Source organism: Chiloscyllium plagiosum, unplaced genomic scaffold (assembly GCF_004010195.1).
Source record: "Chiloscyllium plagiosum isolate BGI_BamShark_2017 unplaced genomic scaffold, ASM401019v2 scaf_7093, whole genome shotgun sequence".
NCBI classification, from domain to species: domain Eukaryota; kingdom Metazoa; phylum Chordata; class Chondrichthyes; order Orectolobiformes; family Hemiscylliidae; genus Chiloscyllium; species Chiloscyllium plagiosum.
Window position 1 is genome coordinate 731 of NW_025215259.1, and position 11,787 is coordinate 12,517.

Sequence of the window (11,787 nt, forward strand, 5' to 3'; positions counted from 1 at the left end):
AAGGGGGCGCGCTAATCTGAGGTTATGGGATCAGTGTCGTTTGAATAATTTAGACCAGAGATTATTCAAATCTCAGGCTCATGAGATTGACAGAGAGCGATGTTGAGCATAATAAACTGTCTTGGCAAAACCCAGTGCTGTGAAGTTGTGGGAATAATGTACTTTAAAGCGTGCTGAAATTTCTGGCTCGCACAAGGAGTCCAGAACAAGGTAACAACATAACATTTGGTCGAAACAACTAAAAGCTTTGTTACATGGCTAAAAAAAAATCAATTCGAATTCGCCTAATCAGTTTAAGTTATGCCCCAATCAAGTTTGAAGATGGTATTTTAACAATGTGAAACGATCCGATGGTTTGTGGAACAAATATCAGATATGTTCAACAGGGCTTATGCCCGAAACGTCGATTCTCCTGTTCCCTGGATGCTGCCTGACCTGCTGCGCTTTTCCAGCGACACATTTTCACCTTTGTTCTCCAGCATCTGCAGACCTCACTTTCTCCTCAAAGATGTTCAAAGGTTACCCAGAGTGGCGAAAAGCAGCAAAGACAGCAGCTAAAAGTCCAACAGATGTCGGATGCGAGTAAGATCTCCGAGGAGTGACTATCTGGAGAAAGAGATTGCATAGAAAAATGCATCGACACCGACTTGTAGAGAAAATCTAAAGAGAAAGATACAACGAGAAGATTCGACAACTGGCTGGTTTTTAAATTTGAACATTTTTGTAAAATCAATGGGGTCGGGGTTGGGGAAAACTTTTCAGACCAGTATTGTAGAGCAGATGGTTAAAGACAGGTTTAGAGAAAGGAGTGTAAGTAGTTGTAAGTTAATTATTCTCTTTAAAATGTAAAAATGTAATAATGTTGTTATTTTTAACTTAATTTTTGCTATAGTTCTTTGCCTCTTGAATTTTAACAGAATACAGCACGGGGTGAATCCTTACTGTTTTGCTTGTTTACATTAGCAGAGGAGTTTACCCCGTTATGTAATGCCAGTTTCTGTGGTTGCTGTATTGTTTCGCTCATTTGTGCATTTTGTCTCATTAACGATTTTGAAGTTGTCCCCCGACGCAAAGGTTCCGTGCTTTTGCTCCATTGTACAAAAGGTGTAGTGTGTTTAAGCAACACGGCTCCCTACAATAACATCCGACGCTTATTCAATCTATCTATCCTGGTATTGATCCATGGAAACATCACTGCGCACTCTCCTCGAGTTTGGAAAACAATTCCCTCTAAGATAATGTAACATTCCCGCATTCAAGGGGATTTCACTCCATCGCCTTCAATTCCTCACAGAATCCGATTCAACAAGTTTTGTCACTGAGTCATTTATTTGTTTGTGTTCAAATCATGTGAGCAAAGGGTCACAGTTGGAGAGTGCTGGTCCCATAAAACAGAGGTCAGACCATACTCTGTGCACTGTACTCTGCTGTTCATCATTTCACTAACAGCAGGTAGATGCATCTATGCTCTGCAAAATTTTCACGCCTGTTTTAAGGAACAGTTCCTGGTTCCTACTTTTGTTGTCACACAGACCAAGATTGTAAATGATGGAAACATGCACTAGTAGAGACTGTCTAATCTCCCAAATCCCTTGTCTTCCCAGCAAGTGGTAAGATGCTGGACTGAATCGCTTTCTTCTGTTCCTTATCACTCGTGGATGATGTGAGCTGTGAAAACTTTTCTCTGAGCTGGGAGTAACATGGTAAAGTTTATACACATCATGTGCAGTGTTCCAGAGCGACAAGGCTCGCTGCAGTATGTTTCCGTGCTGATTCAGATTGCAGAGCCCTCGCTGTGAATTCGAGAATTACACAGACAGTGTTCCCGAATACTGGCAGAGATTTTCTCTTTCCCACCAGTTCTGCACTTTTCTATCTTTCTCAGATGGAAATATTTGGACAAGGTTCCCAAATGAATATGAGATCCTGTGCATGCAAGGTCACCCTTTCGTACAGCTTTCCAGAATTTCCATAACACCCACTCCCACTAGCCCCCTCCCCCGCTGCAGAAGCTTGTGATTGATAGGGAGCTGAAGAGCGCATTCACATTGCTCTCCCACAACACTGATTGCCAATAGAAGATGAGTTTGTGCAGCTGCCAGCGGGGGAAGGGCTAGCGCAGCCTCCTGGGAAACGGGAGTCAGAATGGCAAGGAGCTATTATTAAAACTCAGTACTGCCTTCACTCCGAAACAAAAGAAAAAGCATTTTTTAAACAAAGAGACTCACCTGAATTATAGATCACGCTTAAGGTGCGATTCTGTCTCGTTGGTCTTGGGTGTGATATCCCCTCGGGTGGGTGACGTATGCGCGAGAAGTTACACTTGAGCCCTGGAGTTTTGCATACGGTCCCTTTTTTGACTCAGAAAGTATGATTTCGATGAGATCGACGTCAGATCAAGATACTGCATCTTCAAGACAGACACCAGCAGCTTCTTGTATGCCGTTACTAGACAGAGAAATGTATTCTCCAACTTAAATCATGCTGATCCTGTTAATGTGGATCTTGCCGAGTGCACGTCCTGTGCGGATTAACCTGAATGCCTTGTTTTTCTCACTCTGTGTTCTGCATGTCATTGATTACTATGATCTGCCTTTACCAATTGCAAAGGTTTTCACTGCACTCATGTAAATGTGACAATCAATCAATCAAATATAATAACCCAATCGAATGACACAGACATTTCCTTATTGAAGGTGGGCTGTATGGCCTCAATTTGCACTATTTCGTGATTCTGAGTGAAATCATAGTTAAACTAACTGAATGTGGGAAGTTACTCACAGGTTATATTAACGCAGCCGGGACACATATGCGCCACAGTGTATCACACTAAAAGAGTGAAGATCTTCTTGAAGTCATCCTCTGAGGCACAGGCCACATGCCAGATTAAAAGCTGAAGACCACGGGAAAATGCTGTGGTCAGCGCTAACAGAGCGATCCAGCGGGAGCATACTGGACTCATAACCCAGAAATTAATGAATTGAAAACATCCTCTTCTAGTTGATAAATCCAGGTTTCAGTGTGTGTACTGCCGGCCAGTGTTCCTCTATAACATAGCTCCATTTCAACGTGTTGCATGTTGTTTCAATTTCCACTTCCTTTCTCTCAATGTATCTGAAATGAATATCACATACTGATACACCCGCCAAATTTACACAGGTGAGGAAACATACTTGTAAATGTCTGGAAACTCTTTCCCTGTTCTCTATCTTTCTTCTATGATTGGATTCGCAAACCCACTTGCCAGAGCTGGGAATAAACTGGTGTAGGTAAGCTCTATCAGTTGCAGAGTGCTCTATGTGCATGACGCCCTGCATTTAGTCCCCACACTATTTCACACAGCAGTGTCCTCCCTGTTAAATGAAAAGCCATGAATGAGAATTGGATCATCTTGTTGGAGACAACATTACGACACAGACACAGTTCCGCATTATTAGGACGTGCATCACCAATTATGAGATATACAGGTGACACAGAGTCGCAGTGGACTCGATGGGCTGAACGGCTTCTGCCGGCGCGTGAATGATGCCACACATTGATGCTGTCCCTCCTCTTATCTCTGAGACAGAACGGCTGAGGGTGAAACAATGTCTCATCTTTAACCCTCCTACTGCGTTAGATTATCTGCAACCCCGCAGCTCAGGGCTGTGGGAATGGCGCTCAGTGAGTGAGGGTTTTACTCGGATTGTCTTCATCTCGGATAGTTAGGGCTCAGATGCTAACTGCTGCCCGATTGCAGCAAAGAAAAAGATGTCCGTATTATAAAAAAACTTCTCTGTAAGAATTGCTCTGTGAAGATGGATTCTGAACACCTAACAGGCTGCACAAAAATGCCCTCACATGACTTTACCTGAGGGAAGAGTATCCGGAGTACATTTCTCTACTTGCCATTATCACAACATCTTTGTCGCTATCGCAGATAAATGATATTTGGAGGAAGTTCCCAATCAAACTTGCTGATTTCCAGCACTTGAGGGTCCTGGTTGTGCCGATGAGAGAGAGCTTTAGAGCGTGTTAGCGCTTGCCTCCCCTCACACTGCCTGCTGGTGGATGGAAATAGATGAATAATCTGCCAATGGACACAGCTCAGTCCAAACGGAAGGGATAAACAGCACCATCCCGCCAACAAGGAGAGGGAATGAGTAGGTGATATTCTTGAACCTCTATGCTGTTTCAAAATCCGAGAGCAAAGTGGGATGTAGTTAGATCTGAGTGAATCTCAGCTGGTTTCGTGCTAGAAATGCAAGAATTCGCTTCGTAGCTTGTGTTAATACTGGCATGTGAGAATTCTTACTTCAAGTCGCCTTCGAGCCTTAGCTGTTTGATTTCACTTTTGCCCGATCGCCCTATCAACTGTTAGATAAAAAAGGTGCACATTATGAAATTGTACCCCTTGAAATAACTTTGTCTTTTGTGGTCAGAAGTGTCATTGTAGTGGGCATGACACAATACCATACGTGGTGAATTTGAAACAAATGTTTCAGGATGTTAGCACACACAATCCCACTCTGAATAAATCCACCATGTGGATGTTCACACAGTTCTGAATGCTGACATTTAGGAAATGGGAAAGTGGAATGATTGGAAGCAGCGCTGAACAGGTTGATGGGAATGGCGTGGTGTATGAGGAATAGCAACAATAAAGATCATTTGGAAGGTTGGGACAGTTCTCCATGGAGAACAGAAGGCCGAAAGCTGGCTTTATTGAACCTTTCCAAGTCATGAGTGGTTTAGACATAGGAGAAAATGATGGGAGAATGCTCCCTACGCCTGAAAGTATCGAGAATGATTCGGTAGAGTTTTAAAGTCATTACTAAAAGAAGAAAAATGCACATGAGGAAGAACGTTTTCACATCGGGAGTGGTTCGGGTCTGCAAAGACTTGGCAAAGACACAGTTTCAATCAAGTTATTTAAAAACTAATTTGATGTTTATGTTGAAAGTAAACGTGTGCAGAGTTACAGGGAGAAGGCAAGAGAATGATACCAAAACAGAAGCACATTTATCTCTGTGGGGAGCCAGCACAGCTAAGGTGGTTTGTGACACATTTGTGATTCTGAGTGGAATCACAATTCGACCAACAGAATGCAGGGAGTTAGATAACGGTGATTTTGGCAAAGCCAGGACACATCTACACAACAGAATATTACCCAGCAGGTACATGTCACAGGGAGGATGGCGCTCTCTGAAAATCCTGCAGGGTGTCCTGGAAAATGCACATGAGGAAGAACGTTTTCACATCGGGAGTGGTTCGGGTCTGCAAAGCACTGCCTGACTTGGCAAAGACACAGTTTCAATCAAGTTATTTAAAAACTAATTCGATGTTTATGTTGAAAGTAAACGTGTGCAGAGTTACAGGGAGAAGGCAAGAGAATGATACCAAAACAGAAGCACATTTATCTCTGTGGGGAGCCAGCACAGCTAAGGTGGTTTGTGACACATTTGTGATTCTGAGTGGAATCACAATTCGACCAACAGAATGCAGGGAGTTAGATAACGGTGATTTTGGCAAAGCCAGGACAAATATACACAACAGAATATTACCCAGCAGGTACATGTCACAGGGAGGATGGGGCTCTCTGAAAATCATGCAGGGTGTCCTGCCATCAGACACAGCGCACTTCACTTTCAGATTATACCAGAGTGAGAGCCAAGGAAGACAACTTGGTTAATTGTACGTTTTGTCAGCACGGGAATTACGAACAATGATTGGAAGTGGAACTAGTGGTGATTTGTACACATTTGAAGTGTTTACGGGAAACAGGGAGCTGAGGAAGACACAAGGTAAAGCCATTGAGATCTGACTACAAGAGCAGCAAATACGTTGGACAGCGCAGAGGAGATCATTGAAGTCTTGAATTCTGGTAAATGGCCCGAGCGTGCTTTCACAAGGCCACACTTTTACAAAAGGTAATGTGTGCTTGGCTCTTGGCCTTATGTTGTAGCAAGGCAAATATCACCGTTACACCGCAGGAAATTCCATTTTCCAAGGAGAGGGCAGTCAGCATTTTACAAAGGAGTATATTCTGAAAACTCTCACATAAATTGTTGCATTCCATCATTGTGTCTTGCTTTGTTTCCTTCCCACTTGAACTGTCATTGTGCCCGCACTGAAGGTGTGTTGCTGAGTGACATGATGAGGCTGTACTGCCCCATCCTCTGATGCAATTTTCCACTTCAATTCAGTTTACTTTAACTTCGTTATGTGATAACTTTCCCATTGTTTCAGTTTTTAGCGCTCGTCTTAGAACCAACCTGTCCTCCTCCAAAATAAATTCGAATCTCAGCCACACGGTTATCATTGCAAACCAGCGACACCTTCATTCTGAGGTCAATATTTACTGCTGTCTCATTTCACATTATCAGCTACCGTGCTCTCCGGTGGCTTCTAGAAATGACTATTAATATAAACTGCTGCAAAATCCGCCAATATGAAATAAAAACATAAAGTTTCAAGAAACCTTGTCATCCACAAACAAACGACAATAAGGAATATAACTGTTGGGACAAACGTCAATGCAAGAACATTGCCAAATCTGAGTCTGAAAATCTTGTGCAATTGTTTTGCTTTTAATGAGCACACACATTGAGTTCAATGCACACCGATCCCCAACTCGGAGAAGGGAATCCTTGGCTTTGAAGATGCGTTGAGAATGTTCACTGGATTCATCACAGTAATGGGAGGACTGTCCTCTGGGAGCATATGAATAAAATCATTCAATGTCGAATGGCGTTTCCAAACATGAGTGGTGAAGGGAATGTCTCCATTCACAAATTAAACATTGGGTACGATTTAATACAGGGACACACGAACAAACCAGACAAGAACACAGAAAGATGATAAACAATAGATATGACAATTACTTTTTGGAAAGGTTTGATTTTAGATCCACGGTGGTCTTTGTCGACGGGTATTTCATGTCCACAACCAGTCTGCACAGAACACGACTGCAGCCCCACTGTGATGTGATTGAATCTCAGTTGCATTTAGAAAAAGCTGAGACTCACTCAGGTCAAGGAGATTTCGGGATGCTGGCCTTACAAACCTTTTCCCAAATTCCTTGGAAGTACAAAAGAGGTTTTTACGGCGAGGTTGTTCATGATCTGGCTAGACAATAACGAACGTTGTTTGAATTTATGAATAGGGAAATTATATTACAAAGCAAAGAGTTCATAGCGAAACTGTAAAATCTAAAGGTCAAACTCAGTGCAAACATTGTTTGTAATCTTTGTCCTCACTCTCCAACAAAAACGTAAAGACATTAGAAAGGGCACAACCACGATTTCCTGTATAGAAAGGCATGAGGAAACTCAGGATTGAGGTTTACTTAGGCATAAAAACATTAGAAATGATACAAACCGATTTTATGAGGATGATAGACAGAATGAGGGATTTTAATCACATGATTTTGAAAACGCTGTACCGGAAACATGCAAGTTTGGGAAGTAAACGAAAGACATCATTCACATAATACAAGGTTTGAAGTGACTAAATCAGCTGCATTCCATCTTTCGAGTAAATCAATAAATAGAGTCTCAGATTCAAAACCATTGGTCAATGATCCAGAAAAACTTGGGTCAGAGTTTCTTCTTCTCAAGAGCTATTTAAATCCAGAACGAATGTCCAGAAAGAATGATAGAAGCTGAGTCCAGAGTGTTTCATAAGACACATGAACTCGAACACAAGTAGGGAATTTACCACTGGGAGAAAGTCAAAGTTCATGTACAAATTTCGAATTTTGTTGAATAATCAAAAAGGACTTTTCATGAACACGTCCGGCTGGATAAGATGGAATATAAAATGTTCATGAATTTGAAAGGTATGGCATATTATTCAATGTGAAACATTGTAAATTGACTTAATCTTCTAGAAGATTGCAAACAAAAATTACTTCCAAATGAGAAGGAACTGAGTTGTCGCTAGGAGACATAATGCCTGCTAGGAGACTGTTACTTCATTGCTGTTGTGAAACGAAGTCCTGCGGTATCTCGACTCGTTGTTATTTGGTTTACTGGCGAATGGAAAAATCGTTCCAATGGATTTCGATGCCATATGTTAATGAATTTCTCCAAGTACCTTCATTTCCGCCCTGGAGACTTTGGAAGGGAAAGGTAATCCAATCGAAACTGTGATTGGTGAAATTCACTTTTTAACGCCCATTCTTATTAAGTCCTTTCTTTCTCTCTTTTCAGCATTGTCTTGGAAGTGGTGGTGCACGAAGGCTGCAGCATGTATGAAAGAGTAGTTTGGAATTGCCCTGTGGTTAGTTGTGAGATTATTTTATGACTCATGCACTCGGACTGCCTCAAATTTAGCATTCATGCATCTCTGTGTCTGAAAATGCATTTGGTTTGCCAGTTTTGTTTGTGTTCCGTGTTAAATGCGTTGTGGTTTGCGATTCGCTCAATATATTACGAGTTAACAGGGTTTCTGAGCTGAGGCCTGCTCAGTTGTGTGCATTTTCCCTGTAGTCCGGTGTGTTTCATGTTCCCTATAAACGTGGAAGATGTGCTGTTTCGAGCAATGGGTGAAATCATTTAGCATTCATGCATCTCAGTGTCTGAAAATGCATGAGGCATGCCAGTTTTGTTTGTGTTCCGTGTTAAATGCTTTCTGTTTTGCGATTCGCTCAATACATTTCGAGTTAACAGGGTTTCTGAGGTCACTTCCAGCAGCAAAAATCCTCAACTGAGGATCTGGGAAAATTTCACAGAATATGGTCAGTCGGAGCGAAAATAAGGAAGTCGTTCGTTTCTGCGGTGTTTCACAATACTACCTTTCCCGTGAGCAGTCGAACTCCCGTGAGCAGTCGAACAGACGAAATGATTGTGCCACAGACTGCGATGGCAAACCCCGCTAAAAGGTAATCCTTTAAAGCCGGTGTAAGCAACACGACGTTATTGGGGTACACCGCGTGGAAACAGATACTGCGGTGTATCTCGTCCAAACACGACGTTATTGGGTACACCGTGTGGGAACAGAGACTGCGGGGTAGCTCGTCCATGCTCACCACATAGCCAAAATTAAACAAGTCCCGTTCCCTAGCATTTGGCCCCAATCCCTCTAAACGCATCCTATCAAGAATCTCATCCGATTATCTTTGCAATTTTCTGAGTGTAATAGCCTCCTCCACTTCCTCTGGTAGATCATTTCAAACACGCACAACCTTCTGTGTGGGAAATGTGCCTCAGATCCTTTGTCAATTTCAGCCCACTCACCTTAAACCTATGCTCTCGAGTTTTCAACTCACCCATTCTTTGGGACTCTTATTCTGAAAAAAAAACCAGACACAGTGACTGAAACTATGCTGCACGGTATGATGTGGAACACGGCCTGCTCAGGTTTGTGCATTTCCCCTGTAGTCCGGTGTGTTTCATGTTCCGTGTAAACGAGAAAGTCGTCCTCTTTCGAGCAATGTGTGAAATCATTTAGCAAAGCAAGAATGGAAATTCCAGTAATGTCAAGCAGCTCATGGTAATTTGACCAAATCATAAGCGAACCTATATTCTCACGCACTCACAGATACATTTATAGGTGAAAAGAGTCTGAGAAGGGCGACTCAGCTTACCATTGATTTTTGTCTGGATTGATGGGCTAAAAATATCTGCTGCGAAATTGACATTGTAGCCGGGCACATCCCAGCAGCTGTGCGAGTCCGACATAAATCATGAAAACTTTTTCATGTAACTTTGCATCTGTTGTTATGCAGGAACACAATTGGAAATACAAGAAAATGAGGCGGGGCGGCCGGCTGGCAGTGTGGCCGAGCGGTCAAAGGCGCTGGATCCAGGTTCCAGTCTCAAAAGGGGCGTGGGTTCGAATCCCACCACTGCCATTTCTGCTGATCAACTCCAACGCGGCAGCTTGTGAAAATGCTGTTTAGGTGCCCACTGTTTCTTGATGTTGAAAACAGAAGTAAAATGGGTTTGCTTCCCAGGGAATTAACTGTGGTGTGGGATACTGCAAAATATTTCAAAATGTCTCTACTGTCATGATTGTGTTGGCCTCCCGCGCGGAAAATCGCAAACAATTCTGCCGTCCCAGGCAAGTTGAGCGTTTACTGGAACTGAATGGAGACTGCTATTTCATCGCTATTGTGAAACGAAGTCCTACGGTGACTCTACTCCACACAGGTTTCCAACTCAGTTGGTATTCATGTGGCTCATATCCTAGGAGTGAACATCTCAGCAGCAAATTGCACGGTTAAGGTAAAAGGCAAGGAAAGTGGCATCTCGAACTGGCTCCGAGGTCAGAGCATCCTCACAATGTGATCTGTCGTTCTCGGATTGTAATGCTACCTCCGGTTTTAGGGTGGAGAACATTCTTTGGGACTCTTATTCTGAAAAAAAAAACAGACACAGTGACTGAAACTATGCTGCAAGATATAATGTGGAACACGGCCTGCTTGGGTTTGTGCATTTTCCCTGTAGTCCGGTGTGTTTCGTGTTCCGTGTAAACGTGAAAGTCGTCCTATTTCGATCAAAGGGTGAAATCATTTCGCAAAGCAAGAATCGAAATTGCAGTAATGTCAAGCAGCTCATGGTAATTTGACCAAATCATAAGCGAACGCATATTCTCACGCACTCACAGATATATTTGTAGCTGAAAAGCGTCTGAGAAGATAGCCTCAGCTTACCATTGATTTTTGTCTGGATTGATGGGCTATTTCATCTGCTGTGAAATTGACATTGTAGCCGGGCACATCCCAGCAGCTGTGCGAGTGTGAGAGGAATCATGGAACCATTTTCATGTGACTTTGCATCTGTTGTTATGCAGGAACACAATTGGAAATACAAGAAAATGGGCTAGCTGCGATCGGCTGGTAGTGTGGCCGAGCGGTCTAAGGCGCTGGATCCCCGTTCCAATCCCGGAATGGGCGTGTGTCGAATCCCACTCCTGCCATTTCTGCTGATCAACTCCAACGCTGCAGCTTGTGAAAATGCTGTTTCGGTGCCCACTGTAAAAAATGGGTTTGCTCCCCGGGCAATTAACTGTGGAGTGGGAAAGTGCCGACTTTACCGGTGTCTTTGCTGTCATGATCGTGTTCGCCTCCCGCGTGGAAAATCGCAAACAGCTCTGCTGTCCCAGGCAAGTTGAGCTTTTACTGGAACCGAATGGAGACTGTTATTACATCGCTGTTGTGAAACGAAGTGCTACAGTGACTCTACTCGTTGTTATTTGGGTTTCTAGCTAATGGGAACATCGTTCCAATGAATTTCGATGTCATACCTTATTGAATTTCTCCCATTTCCTACATTTCCGTCCTGGAAACATCGGAAGGGAAAGGTAATCTAATCGAGACTGTGATTGGTGAAATTCACTTTTAACGGCCAATTCTTATTATGTTCTTTCTTTCTCTCGTTTCAGCATTGTCTGGAAAATGGTGGTGCACTAAGGCTGCAATATGTTTGAAAGAGTCGTTTGGAAATGCCCTCTTGTTAGTTGTGAGATTACTTTATGACTCATGCCCCCGGCCTGTCTCACATTTTGCATTCACGCTCGCTGTGTCTGAAAATGCATTTGGTTTGCCAGTTTTGTTTGTGTTCCGTGTTAAATGCTTTCTGCTTTGCGATTCGCTCAATACATTTCGATTTAACAGGGTTTCTGAGGTAACTTCCAGCAGCAAAAATCCTCAGCTGAGGATCTGAGAAAATTTCACAGAGTATGGTCAGTCGGAGCTAAAGTAAGGAACTCGTTCGTGTCTGCAGTGTTCCACAATACTACCTTTCCCGTGAGCAGTCGAACAGACTAAATGATTGTGCCACAGACTGCGACGGCAAACTCCGC

The 11,787-nt window shown here is 43.0% G+C and overlaps 1 non-coding gene across 1 annotated transcript; it reads left to right on the forward strand.

Annotated features, from left to right (window-relative positions):
- The first annotated feature begins 9,753 nt into the window (after positions 1 to 9,753).
- Positions 9,754 to 9,835, forward strand: trnal-cag. Its single transcript has one exon. It is a non-coding gene; the product is annotated as a tRNA-Leu (tRNA).
- The last annotated feature ends 1,952 nt before the right edge of the window (positions 9,836 to 11,787 follow it).